Source organism: Ictalurus punctatus, chromosome 22 (genome assembly GCF_001660625.3).
Source record: "Ictalurus punctatus breed USDA103 chromosome 22, Coco_2.0, whole genome shotgun sequence".
Taxonomy (NCBI): Eukaryota; Metazoa; Chordata; class Actinopteri; order Siluriformes; family Ictaluridae; genus Ictalurus; species Ictalurus punctatus.
Window position 1 is genome coordinate 20326297 of NC_030437.2, and position 27500 is coordinate 20353796.

The 27500-nt window shown below is 41.9% G+C and overlaps 1 protein-coding gene across 6 annotated transcripts in view; it reads left to right on the top strand.

The window, feature by feature from the left end:
- Positions 1–27500, top strand: part of LOC108255321 (fibrosin-1-like protein) — a 233409-nt gene that overhangs the window by 155203 nt on the left and 50706 nt on the right. For 2 of the 6 annotated variants that reach the window (XM_053674256.1, XM_053674257.1), the window contains one exon: positions 1–6734. This exon is cut by the window's left edge and continues 703 nt beyond it. The exons of the other annotated variants lie outside the window; for them this stretch is intronic. The gene's annotated coding sequence lies outside the window, so the exon portion shown is untranslated. Of the gene's footprint in view, positions 6735–27500 lie in introns of those variants that run through there. 6 annotated transcript variants of the gene reach the window in all.

Genomic DNA, 27500 nt, shown 5'->3' on the forward strand with positions numbered 1-27500 from the left:
ATGAGTAAAGACAGAGAGAGACGGGTAGAGAGAGTGAGGCAGGTAGAGACACAGAGACGGAGATAAGTAGAGAAAGACATCATTACTGTTACGTCATCACTATTACATCATCACTATTGCATCTTCATCATGACTATTACATCATCACTGTTACATCATCACTGTTACATCATCACTATCATCACTATTACATCATCACTGTTAAATCATAATCACTGTTACATCATCACTGTTACATCATCACTATTACATCATCATCACCACTGTTACATCATCACTGTTACATCATCACTGTTACATCATCATCATCATCACTATTACATCATCACTGTTACATCATCACTGTTACATCATCACTGTTACATCATCACTGTTACATCATCACTGTTACATCATAATCACTGTTACATCATCATCATCATCATCACTATTACATGTTCCTTCACCTCCTCTAATTGTTTTTATTCAGGATCTGATTGTTCCATTTAAATAAGAGACTTTCTCAGTACCTCTTTATAAAACTGATTTGGGGCGAGGCTATGCATGAGCTTAGACTGTGATGTCACAAGACAAACTCCACTGCTTCAAACCAATCATGTCTGATATGCAAATATTAAAGCGTGATGAAGTGGTTCTCTGGAACTTTACGGATGTCCGAGATGGCAGGAGGACATGGGGGCGTGCCATAACTTGCTGCAGTATTAGGGCTCTGACTTTGTCACTAGTTAGAAGATGGTCTTGGTTTAGGGATGTTGTGTGATCTTTGTAGCATTAATCAAGTGTGTGTGTGTGTGTGTGTGTGTGTGTGTGTGTCTTTGATTATCATTATAAATGTAAACTAGCCATTATTGTCATGTTTTCCAGCTGAACTGCGCCCCTGTCACGTATGTCTCGCGAGCCTTAATTCCCCTTCGTTAAGCAATTACTCACCGCTAAACGAAGCCGATAGCTCCGCTAATCTCCTGTAAGCTTAGCTCCCAGTTTGCTCATCAATAACATGTCGATAGCAGGGGGCAATTTGCATTAGCACTAGCTTGCCCGCTAGCCAATAGAGTTTTATCTCTCTCCTCACTAAAGCTAAAAGCTTTTCAGTTTGGCTGAGAATGACACGAGGGAATTTCCGAGAAGGAGTTGCTTTATTTCCTGTTTCTAAACTATCTCATCATTAGTTCTTCTTTAAGATGTGTCACAAACAAAGTGCTACAAGTTAGCACTAATTAGGGCTCTTACTCAAACAGTGTTTTTTTTAAGGTTCCATCCCAAGCACTAGGTCTGGGGACTACTTGGTGTTGTTACTGGAATGGCGGCCATTTTAAGGCTTTGTCATGAATGCTAGAACATTCTCCTTAGTGTTTAGCATTTCTCCGTGTCCTGTGTCAGCAGCACTACGCTCATACGCTAATTAGACTAATGAGCCGATCAGCCAAATTTGAGCTGTCATTTTAGCGAGGTTTTCAGCATCATTATCCACTAGTAGTGCATCATAACGCTAACACTTCCACCATTTCTGATTTTATAACACGGTACACTGCAAAAACAAACTTTTCCTCACAGTTCTAAATGTTTGAGCTGAGAAAGCAGATTAGCTTTTAGCTGTTAGCATCTAAGCCTCCACAAATGTCCACATCAAGTTCCTGTGAATGAGTTGTTACTATAGAAACAATAAAGCACGAGAACGATCGCATTAATATAAATCTGCGCTACTGTCAGAGCTGCTGTTATAAAGAATTAACCACCACCTGATGACCAATCAGAATCCGGGATTCTTGTATGATGTCTCCTCGTGTTCAAGAACGAACAGGTGTTTCCTGACAGAACGATACCCACTTATACATCAGCTCTAAACACACCTGAACACCTGCACACACGCTACACTCGGCATCGCAGCACCTGCACACATTCAGCTCATTTACATAAAATTGCTTCACAACAACGCGTGAAAAAACAGCAGCGTGAAAAAAATACATTAAAACAAACTGCGTAGCACCATGATTACTATACAGTACAGCCTAAGGGGCGTGTCCCAAATAACTATACAGCCTTCACTGAGGTGCATGTCTTAAATCACTATACAACCAGTACTACACAGCCTTCACTGAGGGGCATGTCCCAAATAACTATACAGGTTTTACTACACAGCCTGCACTGAGGGGTGTGTCCCAAATAACTATACAGCCTGCACTATACAGCCTGCACTGAGGGACGTGTTCCAAACCACTATACAGCCTGCACTGAGGGGCGTGTCCCAAATCACTATACAGCCAGCGCTACACAGCCTTCTTTGAAGGGCGTGTCCCAAATCATTATACAGCCAATACTGCAGCCTTCAATGAGGGGCGTGTCTTAAATCACTATACAGCCATCACTACACAGCCTGCACTGAGGGGCGTGACTTAAATCACTATACAGCCATTACTACTGCCTTCACTGAGGTGCGTGTCTTAAATCACTATACAGCCATCACTACACAGCCTGCAGTGAGGGGCATGTTCCAAATCACCTCTCTGACTTCTTTTTAAATGCTACTTCATTATTAGTTTGTTTATTATAATGTTAAGTTATATAGAGTGTTTAGTTGTGTCCCAAATGACATACTATACACTATACACTTACACTATACACTTATACTATACACTATATACTGTACACTTATAGTATACACTTACACTATACACTTATACTATACACTATACACTTACACTATAGACTACACACTTACACTATACACCTATACTATATACTTATACTATACACTTACACTATACACTTATACTATACACTATACATGTGTACTATACACTATACACTATGCACTTACACTATACACCTATAATATACACTTATACTATACACTTACACTATACACTTATACTATACACTATACATGTGTACTATACACTATACACTATGCACTTACACTATACACCTATAATATACACTTATACTATACACTTACACTATACACTTATACTATACACTATACATGTGTACTATACACTATGCACTTACACTATACACCTATACTATATACTATACACTTACACTATACACTTACACTATACACTTACACTACACATCATACACCTATACTATAGATTATAAACTTACACTATATACACTTACATTATACACCTATACTATACACTATACACTTACACTATACACTGTACACCTATACGATACACTATACACTTATACCATACACTTACACTATACACTTACACTATACACTTACACTATCCACTGTACACCTATACTGTACACTATACACTTATACTATACACTTATACTATACACTTACACTATACACTTACACTATGCACTTACACTATACACCATACACTCTGCCGTCTAGTGTATGAAGTTCAGAAGGGTAGTATCTTCTTAGATGGCACACTTTCGGTATTGTACTAACAGAAAGTATATGCTGTTTCCCGGTCAAGCGTAAATGACGTCAAGCACACGTAATGTGATGGCGCTAACTTTAGTGAAATAGCCAGACAGATAACACAGATGATTCGCTACATTTTCCGGTTTATGTTAACGTTTCCTTTTGTGTACAACAAGACCTCAGTCACGGTCAGACGCAGGCGTAATCATCTCCGCAGGCGAATTTTGCTCGCACAGTTTAAAATCAACTTAGTAAGTTGTGGTTGTGGTTACTGGCAATATAAACATCTTATTTCTTATTTCGTTCAGCATCTGAGCCTGGTATAGCCCCGCCCATCAACTACGTGAGGAAAGCTGCAACTGTTGAGTGTATGAAGGGTTTTTCAGTAACACTAATCACACGTAAAGTAGTACACAAGTGTGCGATTTGGTATGCACTGTTTATTATAATGCTATTTTATCATTAGCATGTTTACTGTAAAGCTACGTTGTGGTTTGTCTGTTTACAATAATTCTAGTTCATGAGTAGCCTGTTTACTATAATGCTTGCTCATGATTAGCCTGCTTACTGTAATGCTAGTTCATAGCCTGTTTACTATAATGCTAGTTTACGATTAGCTTGTTTACTATAATGCTAGCTCATGACTAGACTGTTTACTATACACTAGATTATGATTAGCCTGTTTACTATAATGCTAGTTTATGATTAGCTTGTTTACTATAATGCTAGCTCATGACTAGACTGTTTACTATACACTAGATTATGATTAGCCTGTTTACTATAATGCTAGTTTACGATTAGCTTGTTTACTATAATGCTAGCTCATGACTAGACTGTTTACTATACACTAGATTATGATTAGCCTGTTTACTATAATGCTAGTTTATGATTAGCTTGTTTACTATAATGCTAGCTCATGACTAGACTGTTTACTATACACTAGATTATGATTAGCCTGTTTACTATAATGCTAGTTTATGATTAGCTTGTTTACTATTATGCTAGCTCATGATTAGCCCATTAGTATTTTTTTTCTTTCTACCCATCTCTCTCTTTCTCTCTCTCTCTCTCTGTGGGAGTTAATGATGTGTAATTCAACCCCCCCACACCCCCACAGTGTGAGTACTAAACAGTCCCCCCCCTCCCCTGCCCTCCCACAGGATGTGGGCGGAGCTGACAGGGCTGTAATAGTTTCTTTATGGAGGTGAAGATGAAGCGGCGTGATGTTTCCACACGGCTATCATCCGTCCTCATCTCTTTAATCAAATTAGATTAAGCGCACCTGGGGAAGAGCGCTCCGCCGTGCCGCCTTTCATTCCCAACCAATTTATCCGCAATATCCCGCCGTCGGCCCGGGATTCGGCTCGGGGAATGCCCTGAAATTAGAAGTGACACACGCGACGTGAGGTTTAACACGGACACGCCGCTCGCACCTTCATGCCCACACGCTCCTCCCACACGGCTGTGTTCCAAATCACACCGCAACCGAGCACTTCCCCCTCCATTATCCCTCTAGTCATCTCTCCCTCCATCTCTCCATCACTGCTTCTACCCCTCCAGCTATCCCTTCATCCCTGACTCATCCCATCCATTCCTCCATTCTTCCCTCATCTCTCTATCCATCACTCACTTCCTCTCTCTATCCATCTCTTTATCCGTACCTCTTCCCCTTCTTTTCTCTAAGATCCATCTTCCCTCCCTTATACTGTCCTGCTATCGATCTCTCTTCCCTTCATCTCTCCATCCATCCCTGTATTTTTAGCCTGTTTATTATAATGCTATATATAATGCTGTAATGCTGTGACGCTAGTTCGCGTTTTGAACATTTACTGTGACGCTAGTTCGCGTTTTGAACGTTTACTGTGACTCTAGTTCGCATTTTGAGCGTTTACTGTGACTCTAGTTCGCGTTTTGAACGTTTACTGTGACTCTAGTTCGCGGTTAGAGTGTTTACTGTGACGCTAGTTCATGTTTTGAGCGTTTACTGTGACTCTAGTTCGCATTTTGAGCGTTTACTGTGACTCTAGTTCATGTTTTGAGCGTTTACTGTGACTCTAGTTCATGTTTTGAGCGTTTACTGTGACTCTAGTTCATGTTTTGAGCGTTTACTGTGACTCTAGTTCATGTTTTGAGCGTTTACTGTGACTCTAGTTCATGTTTTGAGCGTTTACTGTGACTCTAGTTGGCGTTTTGAGCGTTTACTGTCACGCTAGTTCGCGGTTAGAGAGTTTACTGTTACGCTAGTTCGCGGTTAGATTGTTTACTGTGAAGCTAGTTTGTGTTTTGAGCGTTTAATGTGACGCTAGTTTGTGTTTTAGTTTGTTTAATTAAGTGCTAATTTCTTTTTTCATGTCCTTTCATGTCATTTTGTTGTGTTCGTGGACCGTTTCTAGTTTTTGATTGTGTTTTAATAACATTCTGTCTCCTCCACTTTGTCCTGAGGGAAACTAATGCACTTTTCTGATCTTAATAAAGAGTACATCTGCTACACATTTGCTGTTTTTTTCCCTCTTTTTGTTTACAGAAGTCGCGTTTTCTCAGTTTCAGCAGCAGAGACGAAGTCCAGATCATGACTTTAACGTGTCTCTCGTTGACATTTTGTCGTGTTTGTGATTTGAAACGTCTCCGTCACCACAGCGGCTAAAGCGACACATGTTGTCAGTTGTGTAGTTTTTAAGCATTTCTGCATGAAATGTGATTTTTTTTTTTTTTTGCTTTTATCCATAATTTATTAGCGTTAGTTCCTGAAAGCGGCCTTTTTCCCCTACAGAGTGTAAATCAGTTGGCGTCTCTTTAGGGAAACTCGTTTTGAAGTGCTCGGTTTAACTGTGACACAATGCAATATTAGTTTTTAGTAGAGTTGGCTCGCTAACGTTTTGTCTGAATAACGTCCATAAATCTTGTAGGTTCCATTTGTTTTAGTTTCAGAATAAACGAGGGTGAAACATTCAGTTTGTGTTCACTTCCTTGTAGTGCACTAGAACTCAAACGATGTAGTGCACTTCAGTGAGACTCCCTCAGATGACGTGCACTATTAACACCCAGATAAAAATAAAGTGTGGGACCTTGGCCCTAACAGTGGGTGGAGCGATTGAGAGGGCAGCATAAAGAGAGGGTGGGGCCATACAAGGGGCGTGGTCATCCGATAGACAGGTGGGACCAGGACATCAGTGGGGACATGAGATGGGATTAGAGCCAACAGAGGGTCTGTGCTTCAGAGTGTGGGGATATCAGAAGGGTGGGGCTATCATAAATGGTGGGAGCATTAGAGGGTGGAGCCATTAGAGGATGGATACAATTGGTGGTGGAGCCATCAGAAGATGCCGCAGTTTAAATTTCTTAAAATGACCAAGTAAGGCTGTTAGCTTTTAGCTTTTCCTCATGTTTGAATATATATATATATATATATATATATATATATATATATATATATATATATATATATATATATGTATCAATAGCTAGCTGCTACAGTACTGTAAGATAGTAACTAGCTATGTAGCTAATGTTTACACAATATGTGCGATTAACTCTCAAAAAATGAGCAAAGGACTCGCGTTATAATAAACAGGCTAAGGCTAATCTTTGGATTGCTGCATGCTACTTTACATACAACACGTTGCTAATCAGGATTGTTTACTACTTTTTATAAATTTCTAAAAACATAAATTGATTGGTTAGCATGTTAGCATGATCAGTGAGTTAGTGCTGAGGGTCCAAAGAGAGAAAATCTGTCAGACTCTGGTCATTTTAGTCCTACAGATGGAAGTGTTTACGTTTCTGACTCCACATCGTCAAGGAGGATTAAACTGCTGATTCTCTAAGGCAGCTGTTAGCATGACCTCATGTTTGTAATCATCTCCTCACAATATTCTAAACGCAAAACATGTTTTATGGAGGTGTACTTGAGACTCCAGTCCAAAAATATCCAAAAATATGTGTGGAAACATAGTCATCAGGTGCTAACCCTGTTTATTCAGACTGACAGGGTCATCATGTCAAACAGGCTAACTGCATCACAGATAACAGGCTAACTCCAAACTAGCATCATAGATAACAGGCTAACTGAAAACTAGCACCATAGCTAACAGGCTAACTCCAAGCTAGCATTATAGATAGCAAGCTACTCCAAACTAGCGTTATAGATAAGAGGCTAACTCCAAACTAGCGTTATAGATAACAAGCTAACTCCTAACTAGCATCATAGATAACAGGCTAACTACAAAATAGCATTATAGATAACAGGCTAACTACAAGCTAGCGTTATAGATAACAAGCTAACTCCAAACTAGCGTTATAGATAACAGGCTAACTACAAGCTAGCGTTATAGATAACAAGCTAACTCCAAACTAGCGTTATAGATAACAAGCTAACTCCTAACTAGCATCATAGATAACAGGCTAACTACAAAATAGCATTATAGATAACAGGCTAACTCCAAGCTAGCGTTATAGATAACAAGCTACTCCAAACTAGCATTACAGATAACAAGCTACTCCAAACTAGCATTACAGATAACAGGCTAACTACAAGCTAGCGTTATAGACGACAGGCTAACTCCAGACTAGCGTTATAGAAGACAGGCTAACTCCAGACTAGCGTTATAGACGACAGGCTAACTCCAGACTAGCGTTATAGACGACAGGCTAACTCCAGACTAGCGTTATAGACGACAGGCTAACTCCAGATTAGCGTTATAGACGACAGGCTAACTCCAGACTAGCGTTATAGACGACAGGCTAACTCCAGACTAGCGTTATAGACGACAGGCTAACTCCAGACTAGCGTTATAGATAACAGAAGGAAAGCTCATCTGAGTTAGCATTTGTAACTAGCATGCTAAGTATTCAAGGGTATTCATGCTCGAACATTGTCTTCCTTTTGTGTATAAATTCAGGAAGTGACCTCATGTTTTAAATAAAGGCGATGCTAATAGCTTGACATACATGTTTAGCTGAACGAATGTGTGTTTTCGATTTAAAGTAACAGCGCAGGTTTGTTTTTCTTTTTTTCCCCAGTTGGCTTTGTTAGAAACACAGAACACTGTTTTGAATCATTTGCCAAACGCTATAAACATTTTTTTCCACATCAGCTAGCTATAAAACTGCACATTGGATGCAGATGTCGGCTAAAGAAAACATTTCATCTGTGTGTGTGTGTGTGTGAGTGTGTGTGTGTGTGTGTGTGTAGCGCGCTATCCCATCTGCGTGTTATACCCGAGTATTGCGAAAATGTAAACGCTCAAAATGTCTTTTATTCAACAGACGCGGGTCAGCGCTAACTGCTAGCCAGCATTCCGCTTTCTGTTTTCCAGAGCGGGATCCAGGAGCTCGACACAACGTTCCAACAAAGTGCCACAGACAATCAGGAACAGTTATAAAGCGCCGTATGGTTGCTATTAACTTAACCCGAGCCGTTTGCGGTAATGTTCCCCCGGAGAGCACGGCTCTCTTTTCGTGAAAAGTCTTGAAAAAAATAAAAATAAAATGTGTCCATGATTGGACCGACACGGCGGCCATGTTGGATTTAATAGGTCTGAGGTAATGTGGAAGTGCTTTTATCCGTAATTTATTAGCGCTCTTTACTCCAGCCAGACATTTTACCCTTGGTTTTTTTTCTCTCCTTTTTTTTCCTCCTCTCAGTCTCCTCGAGTCTCTTTTGAAGTTAACTGCAGCGCTGTGAAATCAAATCCAGATTAGCTTTTGGTTTGGTTTGGTTTGGTTTGGTTAGCATCCAAAAGCTTTCAATGAGCCGTCATCCTCCTCATACGCTTCAAAGTTTTTCAGGCTAAAAACTCAAACTCAACAAAAGCGTTGCAGTAAACATTCTAACCACAAACTAGCGAAATAGTAAACACTAAATACAAGTTAGCATTATATTAAACACTAGTGAGAAATTAGCATTAAACATTTTAACAACAAACTAGCATTATAGTAAACACTAATGACAAAGCAGCAGTAAACACTCTAAATGCAAATTGGCGTTATAGTAAACAGCTAACACACAAACTAGCGTTATAATAAACATTCTAAACGCAAAGTAGCAATAAAGTAAACACTTTAAATCCAAATTAGCATTATAGTAAACAGGCTACACAAACTGGTGTTATAGTAAACACTCTAAATCAGAACTAGCTTTATAGTAAACAGGCTAGAACACAAACTAGCGTTATAGTAAACAGGCTAGAACACAAACTAGCGTTATAGTAAACTCTATTAATCCGAAGTAGCGTCATAGTAAACAGGCTAGAACACAAACCAGCGTTAAAAGTCACACTGTTTATTTGTGGACTGTTATTATGTTAGCATTCAGGTTAGCATTTTAACTAGCATGCAAAATCACATTGCCAGTTATAAGCTACTCTTCTCTTCCTCTTTTTGTATATTTTTCCTGAACCTCAAATTATGCTGAAATTAGCTGAAACCCGAGCTGATTGATGCTAGCGTGCTACTAAAATGTGTTACTAGCACAAATCGTACGCCTGAAGATCAATTTTAAAAAGCGCCACGCGGTGCCATGCGTCATCTTGGCTCGTGCCGTTTTTTTTCAGTGCAGGTGATGTATTAAAAAGAAAAAAAGGAGGAAGAAAAGAAAAGGAAAAAAAGCCCCTGGAGGACAAACGCAGGAAAACCGCGTGCCAAAACACACGTCTGCTTCCAATTATCTGGAGATGGAGTTGAAAAAACGTCTGCTTTGATCTGCTCCAGAGAGGGGAAAGGTGCAGGGCTCGGCGGATTAGGACGGGGGAAAAAATAATCATAATACTCGTATCAAAGAGGCACACATAAAAGTTTACAGTGGGTTTAGAGTCACGGGGGGAGACGGGAAGCGAGTCGTAACGATGCTAGCTAGCCACCAGCGCTCATTTAGCGCTCACATTTTCTCTTTTTAGCAGTTTTTAATGACTTGGGAAGTCTGTTCGCTTCTCAGGAAAATGGGGTCTCTGGGGATTTTTTACAGCCCTTACGAGGAACCTAAACACACCACAGCTCCTTTAATTGTAATTTAGCCGCTAGTCGTCTGCTAGCGACCCGCTAGTTCTCGAGCCAGCATGTGCGCTTTATGAATTCTGACAGGATTTTTTTTCTCTCTTTCTTTTTTTGGAGCTAGCGCTGGCATAAAAATCCCCCACCCTGCTGGCAGAGCGGGGAGCGGGTAGGTTAGACGGGGCCTCGATTAAATTAATTTGACTTCATTAGCGCAATCCCGCTGCAGTCATCGAGAGGCAGCTGGCGGAGGCTCTGAAGAGCGCTAACACATGGCCCTGACAGACGGAATATGCCGCGATGGATGGAGGGACGGCTGCCAAACGAGTAAACGAGTGTGACGTGCCTCAGAGGCTTTAGGGGAGACGGCACTCAGAGTCCCGAGCCCCTCGTAATCCCACCGCATTAACCCGCGTGGCAAGCGCTAACGTTAGCGTTAGCGTTAGCATGGAAGGCCGTTATGGAAGGACTGAAAGCTTTCGTTGATAAATTAGTGTGCTGGGAATGTCTCGGGGAACCCGAGGACTTCCGAAATAAAACACTGTCCGGAGACAACAGACTAGTTCATTCATTTTCAGGAAGAGCTTTATCCTGGTCAGGGAACGTGGTGGAGGTGGATCCAGAGTCCAGGAAGGAAACCAGAGAACCTGGAGGAAACCCGCTCTCAGGGGAGCGCTCGCTGTACCACCGTGCTGCTGAGAACATTTCACAAAGGCTGCGTTTGTGTAAACATGAACCTGATCCGGGCTTTTGGTGGTTTTTTTTCCTCCTCAGTATTTTCAAGAGATGTTGTAACCGTCACTCGAGCCAAACAGTGACATGTAAATGACCGGCTTTGTGCCAAACCTGGAACCTGGAGGGCCCTCGGCGCTGGATTTGTAGCTCCGCGTCGTAAATTTCCTCTAGCGAAACCCGAGCACGCAGTGAAAGCCGAACCGTGTCGGCCTGCGGGAGCTCATGTGGGAGTGCAGGGAATAAATAAATAAATAAATAAATAAATAACGTCTAGCTGTAACCCAGGATCTGACCCTGCGGCAGGTTTCTTCTGCTCCTCCTCATGATGATGATGATGATGATGATGGAGTACAGGTTGTTTTTTTTGATCAGGGAAGCTTCTGATGATCCCCCCCCCCCCCCCCCCTCTCTCTCTCTCATCTGCACATGGCTGCCAAGAAGTGTTTTAACGACGGCGGGATTTAGGGAACGAAGCGGCGGTTCCAGATGGCGTCCGCCGTGGCTTCTTTAACCGCTTTTTTTATTGATAAAATATTGGGTGAAAAATTGCGCGGGGATTAAGCTCAGCTCGGCTGGCCAAGCTGTTCACGGTGGCCTCCATCCAAATGTGCTTCCATAAATTTTTAGCAGCGCCTTTAAATCTACGAGGTTCCCCTGCTTGTTAAATTCAGCCCACACTCCCACAACTCGGTTCCCTCGGTTCCCTCCCTTCCTCCCTCCCTCCCTTCCTCCCTTCGTCTCAACCCTTTGGATCTTCTACACTTCCATCCAACTCCGGTTTTTTCCCCTGATTAAATTCAGTCTCTCGGCCTTTTTTGAACATCTTGGATGCAAGCTGCTGTTGGCACGGCTCGGGAGAGATGGTGTGTGTGTGTGTGTGTGTGTGTGTGTGTGTGTGTGTGTGTGTGTGTGTGTGTGTGTGTTAGTGAGAGCACTGCTGCTTTCCAGGCTTGTTAAGATGAGCCAAGGAGAAATGTTTGGCCCCTTAACGGCTTAATTCCTACGTGATTTCATTAGCCGTCGGTGCAAAACGAGGCGCAGAACCAATTAATCAGATACGCACACTAGACGCTGTCTGAACTACTGGCAGGGTCAGCGGCAAAAATAGGAACTCAGCCATCTACCAGGAGGGAGAGAGAGAGAAAGGGAGAGGGGGGATGGAGGGAGGGAGGGAGGGAGGGAGGTAGGGAGAGGGGGATGGAGCGAGGAACGCTGCAGCCGAGTCCAAGACTCTGAGTGCACTTCCAAGAGCTGTGTTTATTCCATCAGTTATCAAACCATAATCCAACATATTCCTCTGATTCACATTATTCAATAATCCGTTATTTAACGTCGAGACACGGCCAGGTTCCGTCCGCGTGATTTATCTGAATATCCGCTACGTGACACCACCTTCTTAGCTGCGATTTGATTCCATGTGTCGATGTATTTCCTTCCGAAACAGGAAGTCTGAAGAGCCTGTAGTATCGGAGGTACGGCAATCTAAACAAACGAATTAGCGAGCTAGCTAAATACATGACGCGACCAACGACGTGTTTATAACAAGAGCGATTTTTCAGCTGTGGAGGATTTCTCACCCAACGCTTTAACCGGGACGGCTTTAATTGTAGACGCCATGACGCCATGACGCCATGTGCGTCTGGAGGTACGGCTGCGTCGTACATGTTTGAGGTGAGGTCGAGGGTCAGCGTTGCCAGCGGTGACGGAAAGTCAAAAGGGAGACATCTGACGTGTCTGAGTGGGATATATAACGATATCGCCGACTCTTACTGACGGAATTCTCCTTCAGTCCGAGGGAGCAGCATTCCAACAATTTACCAAGTTGGTAAAACAATCACATGACTGAAAAAATCACATGACCACCAAACCCACTCAGATGAACTCCGTCCTCTTCGACATGAATACACTTCAAACATTTATTCACCACTGAGTGATGGTTGGAAACGGGAGCAGTGTGCAGGAAGACACACGACTCAACAACTAAACAACAACACACTAACCAACTATGCTTACTGCTTACAAGCTAGTGAGCCACAAACGTAGAGCGAGACACGCCCCCAAGGGCGGAATCCATATATAGCTGCGTTCCCGCCGTGTCGTAATTACCCTAATTGTTCATATACGGTAGCGGTGATGGCGAAACGTGAACATGCTAACGAACAGAAAAAGTGGTGATGAGGCGGGTCTATCGTTAGAGGATCTAGGCGATATAATCCGACACGGAGACGCACGCCATCACCACGCAGTCTGTTACTGAGATTTTATCGGGACCTTGTACAGCGTGATTTCAGTGTCATTTACTGTAGTTTATTCTGATTGAGGTGTGTGAAGGTTTTTTTAATCTGAATGATCGCTCAGTCTGATTATTAATGATCGGATTGTTATCAGATTGTCCATTTTGTCTGTTTTTTTTTAACCCTCTGATTTATAGAACCGCCCTTTCCTTCGAGCTCATCCAGAACCCATTTCCTCCACCTTCTGACCCCTGGTCATCTTTTTTCTCTCGGATAACACGACTTCTGAAGCGGCATAATGGATGATGGAGGCTCGTCCGTCACCACCATTACACATTATACTCCGGCGTCGTTATTGATGATGAGTAACGACCAGCGAATTTGTCTTTCCGTAGAGCTTTATGGCTTTAAATTGCCACTGATTCCCTCGGATCCGGGTTTAGCCGTCTCCTGTCTCCTTCACTCCTCCTTTACATCGTGTTCTAGCTGTAAAATTATAATTGGGACCTGCCTCTCTCTCTCGCTCTCTCTCTCGCGCGCTCTCTCGCTCTCTCTCTCGCTCTCTCTCGTGGGCTTGGAGGAGAGAAAGGGCAGCTTAATGGACTAATTTGTAAGCGCTAGCGAGGGAATCGAGTTCATGGAAGTGTTATAATTTGACGGAGAATGGCAGCTCTGAGAGAAGGGGGAGGGAAAGAAAAGCTCGTCATAGACGTCGTCTCATAAAATGAGCCCTTTATTTCTCCTCTCGGTGGACGGGGGAATGCGAGATTGCTTTTAACGCACCCTCGTTCACTTTTCCCATCAGCTAGAGTGAAGTGTGCTAGCTGAGGGTTAGATTTTTATTCATCCTCCTCCATGTTCTGTATGTGACCAGCGATATTTTCCTCCTGCCGAACGAACTGAACTAGCTGGCTATCAAGCTAGGACGTGCCTAGCATAAAACACTGGTTATATATGCACAGTATTATAGTTTAACAACCTTAGCTAAGCTAGCCGTGTAAAGTAGCACTGTTCTGATTTTAACTGGACCGCTAGCTAAATTAGTCACGTCTCCAGCGGTGGGATTATGGTGTTAGGCGTTAGCCTGCTTTACTAACTGATAAACAATAGGTGTGTTCAAATGAATTTTAAAATGGCTAGCTAACGGACAGCTCTGAATGAAGCATGGTTGATGTAATTTATCCAACAGCAGCAAAAAATCTGGAGAATTTTGTAAACATGAATATTAAAGCAAGTCCACATGTTTGGGGTTTAAATTAAATGATTCACAATTCTAATTAGCATAATGCTAATTTTACATTTATAAGTAGGGTAGGATTTATGTGAAATTTATACAACTGCACACACCACTTAACTCGATCTATAGAATATTTTAACATTTACGTCAGATGTGTTGGTAAATGAATTAAAGAAAACAATGTACGGTTAAAATGACAATTTAGCTAGCTAACAATAAGCTGTTAAGTATTTTGCACAAATAAAGACACAGTAGGAGTGGAATTGAGACGGAACCATCCTGAAGGTCAACATTTACCTCAGATGTGTTGGTTAATTACTAAGAAAAGACTCAGAACAACTACAATGAATCTGTAATTCCACTTAGCCTCGACTGCTAACCAAACATACGTGTTTCAAACATACACGTTTCATATTAAGAAATATCAAGGTTGTGTCACAGCTAAAAAACTGGTAAAAGAGAGCGCTAGGAGTGGTGACACACAGCGGTTAATTGCCATGCTAACTTAGTTTTAAGTAGCGGATTAGCTTGGGAGTTGCCATGAAGGAATCTGATGAAAGTCGTTAGGGGAAATCGGTAAGGGCGCATTGAGAGCGATAATGAAACCCAGGGAGTTTTAGGGTTTGTGTCTCAGCCCATCATTCCTGTCGTGTCCTCCCTCAGCATCTCTCTCTCCTGTTCTCCATCGCTCTGTTTTTGTTCTGAGGGGATTTTCGGTGTACGCTAGCATTTGAAGCGCTAATGTACAGAAGCCTTTGGGAGCGTTCGAATGAGGGAACGAGGGAAGGAATTGGAGTGAGCTTTGGAGGCCACAGGCAGGCATGAGTAATTCATCACGAGTCTGGGGAAAGGAATGGAGGAAAGCCACAGCACATTCTTTCGTTCCTTCCCTCCCCCCCTCTCTCTCTTGCTCTCTCTCGCTTTCTGTCTCCAGCTATCTGTCTGTGCTAATGCAGCGTCTGATGGCCCACAGGAGATCTGCACTTCCAGGAAGTGGAGTTAGCGGGCAGGAAGAGCATTAGCGGCATGGTCTCTAGAGGAGCGTGAAAGATGAGTGCAGGAGCGATATCGCGTTATGGCTCTCCGTTGTGGGACTTAAGAGACAAATCGGCCACGCGACGACGCTCCTAAAGTGAAAACGTAGCCCATTCAGAGGGGCGAGGATGAGAATATTGTTGATGTTGCAAAAGATAAGGCTATGGAAGGCATCAAGGGATTAGCGATTACAGATTTACGGCTAAAGTATAGCACTTTAGCATGACATAAAAATTGCTAGCATTTTGTTGGAGCACATGGCAAAAGATAACAATATAATAAAAGACCCTCTTCTAAAAAACGGTCTAGCTAATTGGCTAACAGTTAGCGTCTGAGACATCATTCTAAGTAAATGACAGAGGACACAGGGGATGCTAAACACATGATCAATGTTACCAATAAACTTAGCAACACAATGAAATAAATGTGTTGTATGTTTGCCGCTTAATGCTTAAATTAATAATAATATTGTTTCTAGGCAACAGGTAGCATGGACGCTCAAACACTCCTGTTTTGTAACTGGAAATGAGACAGACGATTTAGCTATCCGGTACATACAACCATTTATTAGGACAATATGAAGACTCAGTGAGAGTGGAAACGACACAGAACCATCTGGAACATCAACATTTACCTCAGATGTGTTGAAAATTACTAAGAAAAGATTATAATTACACTGTAGTTACACTTAGCGTCCAGCGCTAACTAAACTTACATGCACTCCACCATATTCAGAACACAGCAGGGGTCTTGTTTGTTCTAGAATGTTCTGAATTATACACTCGAGAACCCTGTTGGTCAGAATTAATGCTCAAAACGATCAAACTTTCACTGTTCAACCAGGAGAACACTGTTGCTAAGCAACTGGAAAAGTTAGATACAAATCATAACCTAGCTAATGACTGAGAAACAATTTATATAGCAAGCACATGTTCATTAAGTGTTTCATACAGACGCAGTGAGAGTGGAAATGACACAGAGTCATCCGGAACGTCAACATCTACCTCGGACGTGTAGGTCAGCTACTAAGAAAAGACTCAGAACCACTAAAATTACACTGTTATTACACTTAGCATCAACTGCTAACCAAACTTCAAGTGAATAAAATCACGAGAACACTGTTGCTATGCAACCAGGACACGGACATACTGAGTGTAAGCTAGATAAAGAGTGAGCCTAGCAGTTTATCGAGCGGAAATGATACGGAATCATCCGGAACGTCAACATTTACCTCAGATGTGTTGGTAAATTACTAATAAAAAGCATACTCTATGGCTAAAGTTATGATTTAGCTAGCTAGCATGTAGCTGTTGAGTCTTTTACAGACTATACAGACACAGTGAGAGTGGAAATGACACAGAACAATCTGGAATGTCAGCAGTTACCTCAGATGTGTTGGTAAATTACTACCAAAAGTAAAGACTCAAAACATGGAAAAGTGCACTGTATCGATTTAGCGTCAAACGCTAATCAAACTACTGTGTTGTGAAGTTCCATAGTGAGAAATATCATCGTTTGTGTCACAACTGATGTTTTTCCAGATTTATTCTTCCAGATTTGTGAAATGTAGAATGTCTCATGAACATGGTGATACACGGCCATTTTTTAACGTAGCACTGATTACTACGCTAACTCACTTTCCTTCATGAAGTCTCTTCTCCCTGGCTCAGACGTCAGGGTCATCAGGTTAATCTACTGCAGCTCGTTTCCTGCGACCGTTTTATACAGCGACGTGAAACGGCGTCGTAAAATTTTACAAGGCGCTGATATAGATATGCTCATTTCCTCGCTGCACTTTTCAAATGACCTTCAGCGGCGGGAAATCACTCGCAGCACTTTTACGCCGTAATGGCCGCACGCTCGCACACACGAGACGAGACATAATGTGATTAGATATGTGAGATATGAAGCTTATCAGCATGTACACAGGTCTCTCATACACACACACACACACACACACACACACACACACACACACACACTGAAGTTTGCTTCTGAATTTTTTTTCCTGTGAAGATACGAGGCTAATGTAGCTAACAAGAAATGGAAGCTTATAGCTACCAATTAAGCATAGTGCAAACTGCATGTCTAAATCATCACATACACCCTGTTCACTATTCACTATAGGCAACATAAACACCATCACTGTGGGCGTGTCCCAAACTATACACAGACACACACACAGACATACACACACACACACACACACACACACACACACACACACACACACAGACACACCCCCCCAGATGAAGGTGGACAGTAGGGTTTAGGGGAGTTAGGGGAGGTTTCAGTTCTCTGATCTGGAGAAGTGTTAAAGCTCATTAGTACGTAGCAGCGTGACTGCAGAAGCCGTTAAAACTAAAACACTCATTTCCATGCGTTATATAATTTACAATAAAACACGTTACAGCCTCGTTAAAAAAATAAAATTATAACATGCTATAAAGTTGAACCCGTTAATGTGGAATCTTCATCATCATCACGGATATGGAGCTGAATATAAAGGTCATAAAACCTGCGTCACTGCGTCACACACTGACTGTCCCTTTCCATACATACCCTGGCCAGTAGAGTGTGTGTGGTTTGGGACACGTCCACAGTGGACTGAAGATGGTGTTTAGGTGGCATATGTAGTGACTAGTGAATAGGGTGTGTGGTTTGGGACATGTCCTCAGTCTGTGTGTGTGTGTGTGTGTGTGTGTGTGTGTGTGTGTGTGTGTGAGATGATGTCACAGGGCTGTAGATTGCGAGTGACAGGTCGATACTTCAGCACTTACGGCTGTAGCTTTGATTTAATCACACACCTGTCAGTGGGTATTTGTCTGTCTGCCTTCAGCTGTTCCCTCGGGTCTCCTCCCTCCCTCTACTACCTCCCCTCACCCTGTACATCCCGTCTGCATAGAGAGACAGACAGACAGATGAAGAGAGAGACAGAGAGAGAGACAGGTCATTAACAGGACTGTCAGGAGGCACGCTAGTTGGTTAGCATCTAATAAATAAGAAATGAGTTCTTCCATAACTTCCATAAGTATAATAATGAGAGAGAGAGAGTGAGAGAGAGAGCGGTAGAGAGAGTGAGTGAGAATGACAGAGAGAGAGAGAATGACAGAGAGAAAAACGAAAGGGGTAGACAGATGGGAAATGAGACGGGAAGAGAACGTGAGAGCGACAGCAAGAGAAAAGAAGAAAAAGTGATGTAGAAAAAGACTGAGACAAAAGAGGACTGTGACAAACATGTAGCCCCGCCCACTGACCATTATTCTCACCTGTGTCTCGTTTGGAAGACTCACAAACATGTAGCCCCGCCCACTGACCATTATACTCACCTGTGTCTCATAAATATGCATTTAGCAGATTATTATACTGGCTCCTGAAGTCTCTGGTCCCTTTTCTACCCCACGCTTACATCTAAACCCCAGCATCTCTTGCATTTTAGACTTGGCTATCCTAGCATGCTAGGTCTTAGCTTAGCTTTATTTAAGAACATCAAGTGTTAGCTTCCATAGAGTCTTGGTTTCCTTAGAATTCTCAGCTTAGTCTTGTGCTGCATTAATGCCTTAGCTTCCTAGGAAAGAACACGTTCACAGAAGGCTAAGTGCCAGCTTTCTTGTGAAAAGCATTAAGTCTTGGCTTCCCTAGTGTCTTAGGCTGCCTTAGCATTTTAACTATTCCCAGGAAATAGTACTTTCTAAACATTTTAACTCTTTGTGTCCTACAATGTTGGCTTCCTGTTCCTTCCTTGTCAGCACCTTAGCTATCTAGCTAGCACTTAAGGTTTCAAAGCTAGGGATTTTGGCTTGTCTTCCATTTTGGCTTCTTGAGTTACCTTAGCCTATTAGCTTCCTATGTAAGAACACCTTGAAAATGCTAAGTATTCGCTTTCTTAGCTTTGTGGTCTAGGCTTTACTAGTTGTTTTAGGCTAATCAAGTGAGCATGTGGTTTTGGACTTTAGGGAGACTGATGTAGCTTTTAGTCTGCAGGAAGAACTCGTGCTAAAATAAAGTGCACTTGGCTCTAAACTCCCTCAGAGGTATTTCTCCAGGTTTTTCTGCATATTTTTTGAAGAGCGTAGGGGGAGAGGACACAATGTGTGATTTTTCTTCTTTTATCCCTCTGTTCTGTTCTTAATTAGAGCTCTTTAAACTGTGTCAAACTGGAACTGGAAGCTAAATCACACACAGACGCACGCCGTCTCCCGAGTGGAATGCGGCGGGCCTCAGACCGAGCTGTTCGCTGACTCTCGTGTTGATGGTCGAGGGAGATTGCGTCGTGGTCTGGCCTACATCATGTTTCTGAACCTGGCCTGGAACATTAATAGCATCTCAGAACGTATAATTAGTTAAAACTTTCCAGAAGGCAATGTTTACGAAGCGCTACGGGGGGAGGCGGGGTTTCATCCAGATGTTTCTGAAACGTGTGTGAAAATGTATTTCCTGTGAAAAGTGCTGCTCTGTGGAAGGTTCTGGAAAGAAACAACGTGATCACATCATCAAAACCAACCAATCACATGCAATCATGGGCTGGTTTCACCGTGCTGAAGAGTACATCAAAATGGCTGGCTGTTTCAGAGTCTATAACTATACTACTGATTCACCGATTCAGAATCTATAACTATACTACTGATTCAATGATTCAGAGTCTATAGCTATACTACTGATTCCCCAATTCTGACTCTACAACTGTACTACTGATTCTCTGACTCAGAGTCTATAATTATAATACTGATTCACCGATTCAGAGTGTATAACTATACTATTGACTCACCAATTTAGAGTCTATAACTGTATTACTGATTCAGCAATTTAGAGTCTATTACTATACTACTGATTCATACTCTATAGATTTTTCTAGTTATAGTTTCACTGACTCACGTTTACTGACTCACTGTCTCAGATTCTTTCATTCTGATTCACTGATTCAGAGTCTATAACATGACCAATGATTCAGTGTTGTACTACACAGAAAGAATCTAGTATGCCTAAGCTAACACTAGTTAGCATTGTAATAATAGGCCATGCCCCCTCTCTCCTGTTTCACCTTCTGCTTTTTGTCGTGTCTGTATGTGTTTGTGTGTGTGTGTGTGTGTGTGTGTGGTGCATTTGGTCTGTGTCTCTGCCAAACGAGTGTTATGATAATATGATATATTTCGGAATAAAATGAAGCCGCTGCTACACGCACACACACACACACACACAGACACACATACACACATACACACTGCATGGTTCCTGACCTCAGAAACACTCTTCTCTACAGCTGGTTCTCCTTAAACCTCCTTGAGATGATTGCTATACAAATAGAGACTCTGCGGCTGCTCTGTGTGTCTCTGAAGTCTCACACGTGTGCTGAATTAACATTAGTGTTAGTGTTAGCATTAGCGTTAGCATTAACATTTAGTAACTTATAGCTGTCTTACGCCTTAGAAGAAGAAAGAAACACAAACCTGAGTGCATCCTAGTGTATAAGCGAGTGTTAATATGTGTGTGCATCAGTATTACTGCACACTATACTCTACACCCTACACCATAAACACTACACACTATACTCTACACCCTACACCATAAACACTACACACTATACTCTACATCCTACACCATAAACACTACACACTATACTCTACATCCTACACCATAAACACTACACACTATACTCTACACCCTACACCATAAACACTACACACTATACACCCTACACCATAAACACTACACACTATACTCTACACCCTACACCATAAACACTACACACTATACTCTACATCCTACACCATAAACACTACACACTATACTCTACACCCTACACCATAAACACTACACACTATACACCCTACACCATAAACACTACACACTATACTCTACACCCTACACTATAAAGACTACACTCTATACTCTACACCCTACACCATAAACACTACACACTATACACCCTACACCATAAACACTACACTCTATACTCTACACTCTACACCATAAACACCACTATATACTCTACATCCTACACCATAAACACTACACTCTATACTCTACACCCTACACCATAAACACTACACTCTATACTCTACACTCTACACCATAAACACCACTCTATACTCTACATCCTACACCATAAACACTACACTCTATACTCTACACCCTACACCATAAACACTACACTCTATACTCTACATCCTACACCATAAACACTACACACTATACTCTACACCCTACACCAAAAACACTACACACTATACACCCTACACCATAAACACTACACACTATACTCTACACCCTACACCATAAACACTACACAATATACTCTACACCCTACACCATAAACACTACACACTATACTCTACATCCTACACCATAAACACTACACACTATACTCTACACCCTACACCATAAACACTACACACTATACACCCTACACCATAAACACTACACACTATACTCTACATCCTACACCATAAACACTACACTCTATACTCTACACCCTACACCATAAACACTACACTCTATACTCTACACCCTACACCATAAACACTACACACTATACTCTACACCCTACACCATAAACACTACACACTATACTCTACACCCTACACCATAAACACTACACACTATACACCCTACACCATGAACACTACACTCTATACTCTACACTCTACACCATAAACACCACTCTATACTCTACATCCTACACCATAAACACTACACTCTATACTCTACACCATACACCATAAACACTACACACTATACACCCTACACCATAAACACTACACTCTATACTCTACACTCTACACCATAAACACTACACTCTATACTCTACACCCTACACCATAAACACTACACACTATACTCTACATCCTACACCATAAACACTACACACTATACACCCTACACCATAAACACTACACACTATACTCTACACCCTACACCATAAACACTACACTCTATACTCTACACCCTACACCATAAACACTACACTCTATACTCTACACCCTACACCATAAACACTACACACTATACTCTACACCCTACACCATAAACACTACACACTATACTCTACACCCTACACCATAAACACTACACACTATACTCTACACCCTACACCATAAACACTACACTCTATACTCTACACCCTACACCATAAACACTACACACTATACTCTACACCCTACACCATAAACACTACACACTATACTCTACACCCTACACCATAAACACTACACACTATACTCTACACCATACACCATAAACACTACACACTATACACCCTACACCATAAACACTACACACTATACTCTACACCCTACACCATAAACACTACACACTATACTCTACACCCTACACCATAAACACTACACACTATACTCTACATCCTACACCATAAACACTACACACTATACTCTACACCCTACACCATAAACACTACACACTATACTCTACACCCTACACCATAAACACTACACACTATACTCTACACCCTACACCATAAACACTACACACTATACTCTACACTGTAAAATAATTACGTTCACTACAGGGAATTATTTATTTATCTGCGTGTTTATTAAATTAATCTTCTGATGTAAATGTGATTCTGCGCCGATGTCTTTCTCTCTTTCGTTGTCCGCTTGTTAAACACAACTCTGAAAATCCTCCTGAGAATTTACTTTTTTTATGTGAAAGAAAGAAAAAAGGAAAAAAAATCTGCCATGGAAATGTTGCACATCTGTTTGTGGAGTGAGATCGCTCGTCCCTGAGGACCCGCGTCGCATCAATCTTACCCAAATAAATAAATAAACAGCATAAATAAATAAATAAATAAAACCTCGACGTCGTTGACAAGTAAACCCAAATCACGCTGGTTGTTATTTATTTTCAGACGACACTCCTGCGACAGGCGACATCTTGTTCCGCCGTCGTCCCATGAGGCCTCATGTCTCTCGCGCTGACACCAAAGCAGCGGGGAAATTTACTCGTGAATTTGTCACTATCCATCCCTTGTCTCTCTCTTTCTTTCTCTCTTTCTCTCTCTCTCTCTCACACACACACAGGTTGTTTACACACCTCCGGATCTGTCGCTCGGCTGTCGCAGCTGTCAGCGTGCGCTCGGAGATCCGCTCTGATTGGACCGGAGGAAGAAAATCCGAAATAAACATCAGATGCAGAAAATAACGAGGAAGCGCACGGTGCAGTGGCGTCTGTTTCACACCGCGCTGACAGCTTCGCCGCTTTCTAATCGACCGCAAATTAATTCAATTTCGTTTTTTTTAGACGTTAACATTATTCTCTGTGGTGACATCGAGGTTCATCAAATTACAGGCTTTAAATTCTCATCTCGTTTCATTCGGTTACACATCTGTGTGTGGATAAAAGACTTCCCACAATGCACTGCATCATAAACAACAATGCAGGTCAAGCGCTGTTTTAACGGTTTTACAACCAGTTAATTCAATCTGATTTAAATATGTGCGTGAGCTCCAGCGTAGTTCAGGTACCCATCAAGTCCTTGATATAAATGGATAAAAAAGTATGACGTGTTCTTCTTTAATGAAGATAAATTGTAATTGTTGGTAAATTGTTGTTGTGTAAGAGGAATGAAACACTTGGGGGCGTGCTGTTACAGAAAAATGATCAATATTGAGCTGATAATTCACTGACTTTCAAACTAAGGTCATGTTGTGTGGTCGTTAGCAATTTGCTAGCTAGCTATGTTTAGGATCAGTAACACTAGCTAGCTCTACTGGCTAATTTACACATTGTAACATGAGCTGTTTTTTCTATTTACTAGCAAGCTAGCTAGCTTTAGCAAGCGCTTAGAATATTTAAAAGAGTTTAAATTCCTTTCTGTCACACGAATATAACTTGCGATATCACATGACCTTGTGAAATTGATCAGTTTCACATATTAGCATTAGCATGTCTTTCTGAGATGGAGTAATATCCAGTTTAATATCGGTGTAAATCTTCTCTTTTGTAACGCTAGTTGGACTCCAGATTTAGTAGTTTTTGTTTCAATTATTTTATTTTCATCTCTGTTTATACACACGATCAATTACTCCACAGTTTTCACTTCATCCTCCTGGGTGTGAGTCTCTCTCGCCATGCTAACATCGCTACTTCCTCCACTTTCACCTCGTAGCAGCAGAAGGCCAGTGACTGAATCTCTACACTTATCCCCTTGTGTGTGTGTGTGTGTGTGTCCCCTTGTGTGTGTGTGTGTGTGTGTGTGTGTGTGTGTGTGTGTGTTTGTGTGAGAGAGAGAGAGAGAGAGAGAGAGAGAGAGAGAGAGTAGGATGAGCGAGTGAGCGTAGCGGAGGCTAAACGAGCCGTGAGCACAGGGTCTCGCTCCCTGTACAGGACGGCCCATCCATCACACACACACACACACACACACACACACACACACACACACACACACACACACACGTACACGGAATGGGGAATTTGAGAACAGAAAAGGACAGAGAGGGAGAGAGAGAGAGACATAAGGAAAGAAAGATAGAGAGAGTTAAACAGAAAGAGATTTAGACAGATAATAGAGAGATGAAACAGATGAAAAGAGACGTATAGGAAAGAAATGAATAAAAGCGGAAAAGGAAGACTGAGACAACGATGAATAAAAAGAGAGTATGAGAAGGAGAGAGGAGAGAGATAGATTTTGACTTGAGACAGAGAAAGAAGAGGAGAGAAATAAAGGGATAGACAGAGAGAGACAGCAAGAAAGAAAGAGAGAGAGAGACAGAGAAACAGGGATAGAGAGACAGCAAGGAAGAGAGAGACAGGGATAGAGAGACAGGGATAGAGAGACAGGGATAGAGAGACAGGGATAGAGAGAGAGATGAGATAGAAATAAAGAGAGAGACAGTAAGGAAGAGTGAAAGTGAGACAGAGAAAGAGGATGACAGAAAAACTGAGAGAGAGAGAGAGAGAGAAACACACTGGTGTGTGAGTTCCAGTAGATTATGAGTGTCTCTGATCCCCGGCTGTGTTTCATTTAGATAAACAGCGTGGTGTTCACTTTATGTTCAGATCTGTGAAGGTTGTGTCCCAAATCACTCTCTGTCCTGCAGCTGAGGTTTACCACATCGTACAGAATCACACAAAAACATTCAGCAGTGACGCACAGAGTATAAACTAGCTAATGACAAGGCTAACGACTGACGCTAACTACTGAGGCTAACAATTTATCTAGCTAGCACTTAGCTGTTAAGTCTTTTATACAGACTACAGTGAAAGGGTAAAAGACACAGAACCATCCGGAACATCAACATTTACCTCAGACTAAAATTGCACTGTTACACATAGCATCGACTGCTAACCAAACTTCAGTTGAATACTATCATGAGAACACTGTTGCTAAGCAACTAGGAAATGTTGACACTGAACATAAATGAATAAGGCTAATAATTTGTCTAGCTAACATCCAGGCGATAAGTGTGGGCACAACGAGAGCGAAAACGGCACGGAAACATCCGGAACCTCAACATTTACCTCAGATATGTTGGTGAATTTCTAAGAAAAGACTCAGAGCTAATAAATTTACACTGAAATTACACTTAGCATCCACCGCTAACACAACATTCCCCATTTAAACATGCTGAAATAAAGCGTATGTGAATGCTACAAGACTGGGCTGTTTGTGTGTAAAACCTCCAGTAAACATTTGTGTTTGAATGCTGTATAAATTCACAACATTTAAAGAAGAAATAAAGGAGAAAAGCATATAGCAATAAATAAAGTATAAAACAATAAAGAAAAAGAAAGAATAGTAAGACCAAGTACGATGAAAGAAAAACTGGAAAGGACAGAATGGATGGATAGATGTAGGAAAACGGAAAAAAGAATGTAAGGAGCGTAGGATGATGACTTTTTTGATGACTCATCCATCCTAGTATACTAATCTGGTGATAGTTCAATTAAATGCTCTGTAGAGTGTATATGCCCCGCCCCCGGGGGCGTGTCTTGTCTATAGTAACAGCTCGTTAGCATTAAACATTGTTCTCCGGTGTGTTTTTGTCCGTACGTCTTCACACACACACACACACTATTCTCTTTCCCTAATGAGAATATATGTTCAGAGTTTACTCATGTCGAAGTGGGCGGAGTTTGTCTGAGGCCGTCTGGTGGTCATGTGACTTTTCGGAAGATTGTTTTACCAACTTGTTAATAGTTGCTATTAGTATTAATAGTATTTCGTCTCCGTCTGTAAGAGTCAGTGATATCTCCCAATCAGACGCGTCAGATGTCTCCTGGTGACGCCCCTGCGGCACGCTGTCACCATCGGCGACGCTCGCGCTCGACCTCACCTCAAACACGTACGCCGTAGCTCTAAACACGTACGCCGTCTCGTCGCCTAGGATTAAAGTGGTCCCGGTTAAAGCGTGGAGGTGTGGGTCAGAAACGCTCCACAGCTGCAGGATTTGACTAGTATTTAGCTAGCTCACTCAGCGTGTGTTTAGATTGGGTGGGGGGGTGTGGCCTGGCATATTTCGAATGCCATTGGCTGTTCAAGTGCTTGACCATGGAGTCATTTCTGACTCTCTGTTTGAAAGGGAAATACGTTCAAATATGGAATGGAACCATGGCTCACGAGACACTTGGTGGGGATCAGTATGAAGTGTGAACGGTAAATATCAATAAGTTATTTACATTTTAGTCATCACAGTTCCTGAGAATTCGAGATTGTGTGTGTGTGTGTGTGTGTGTGTGTGTGTGTGTGTGTGTGTGTGTGAGAGTGTGTGTGGAGCAGGACAGAGAGCTGCAGTGACTCTCAGACCTGCGGCTGTTTCTCTAAATCACTTCTGCGTCGGGAGATTTCCACTTCCTGTTTCTCAGGTCGTTAAGGCCCACTCGGGAGGGTGTAAAAGGAGGCAGTGTAACATGTGGAGACACG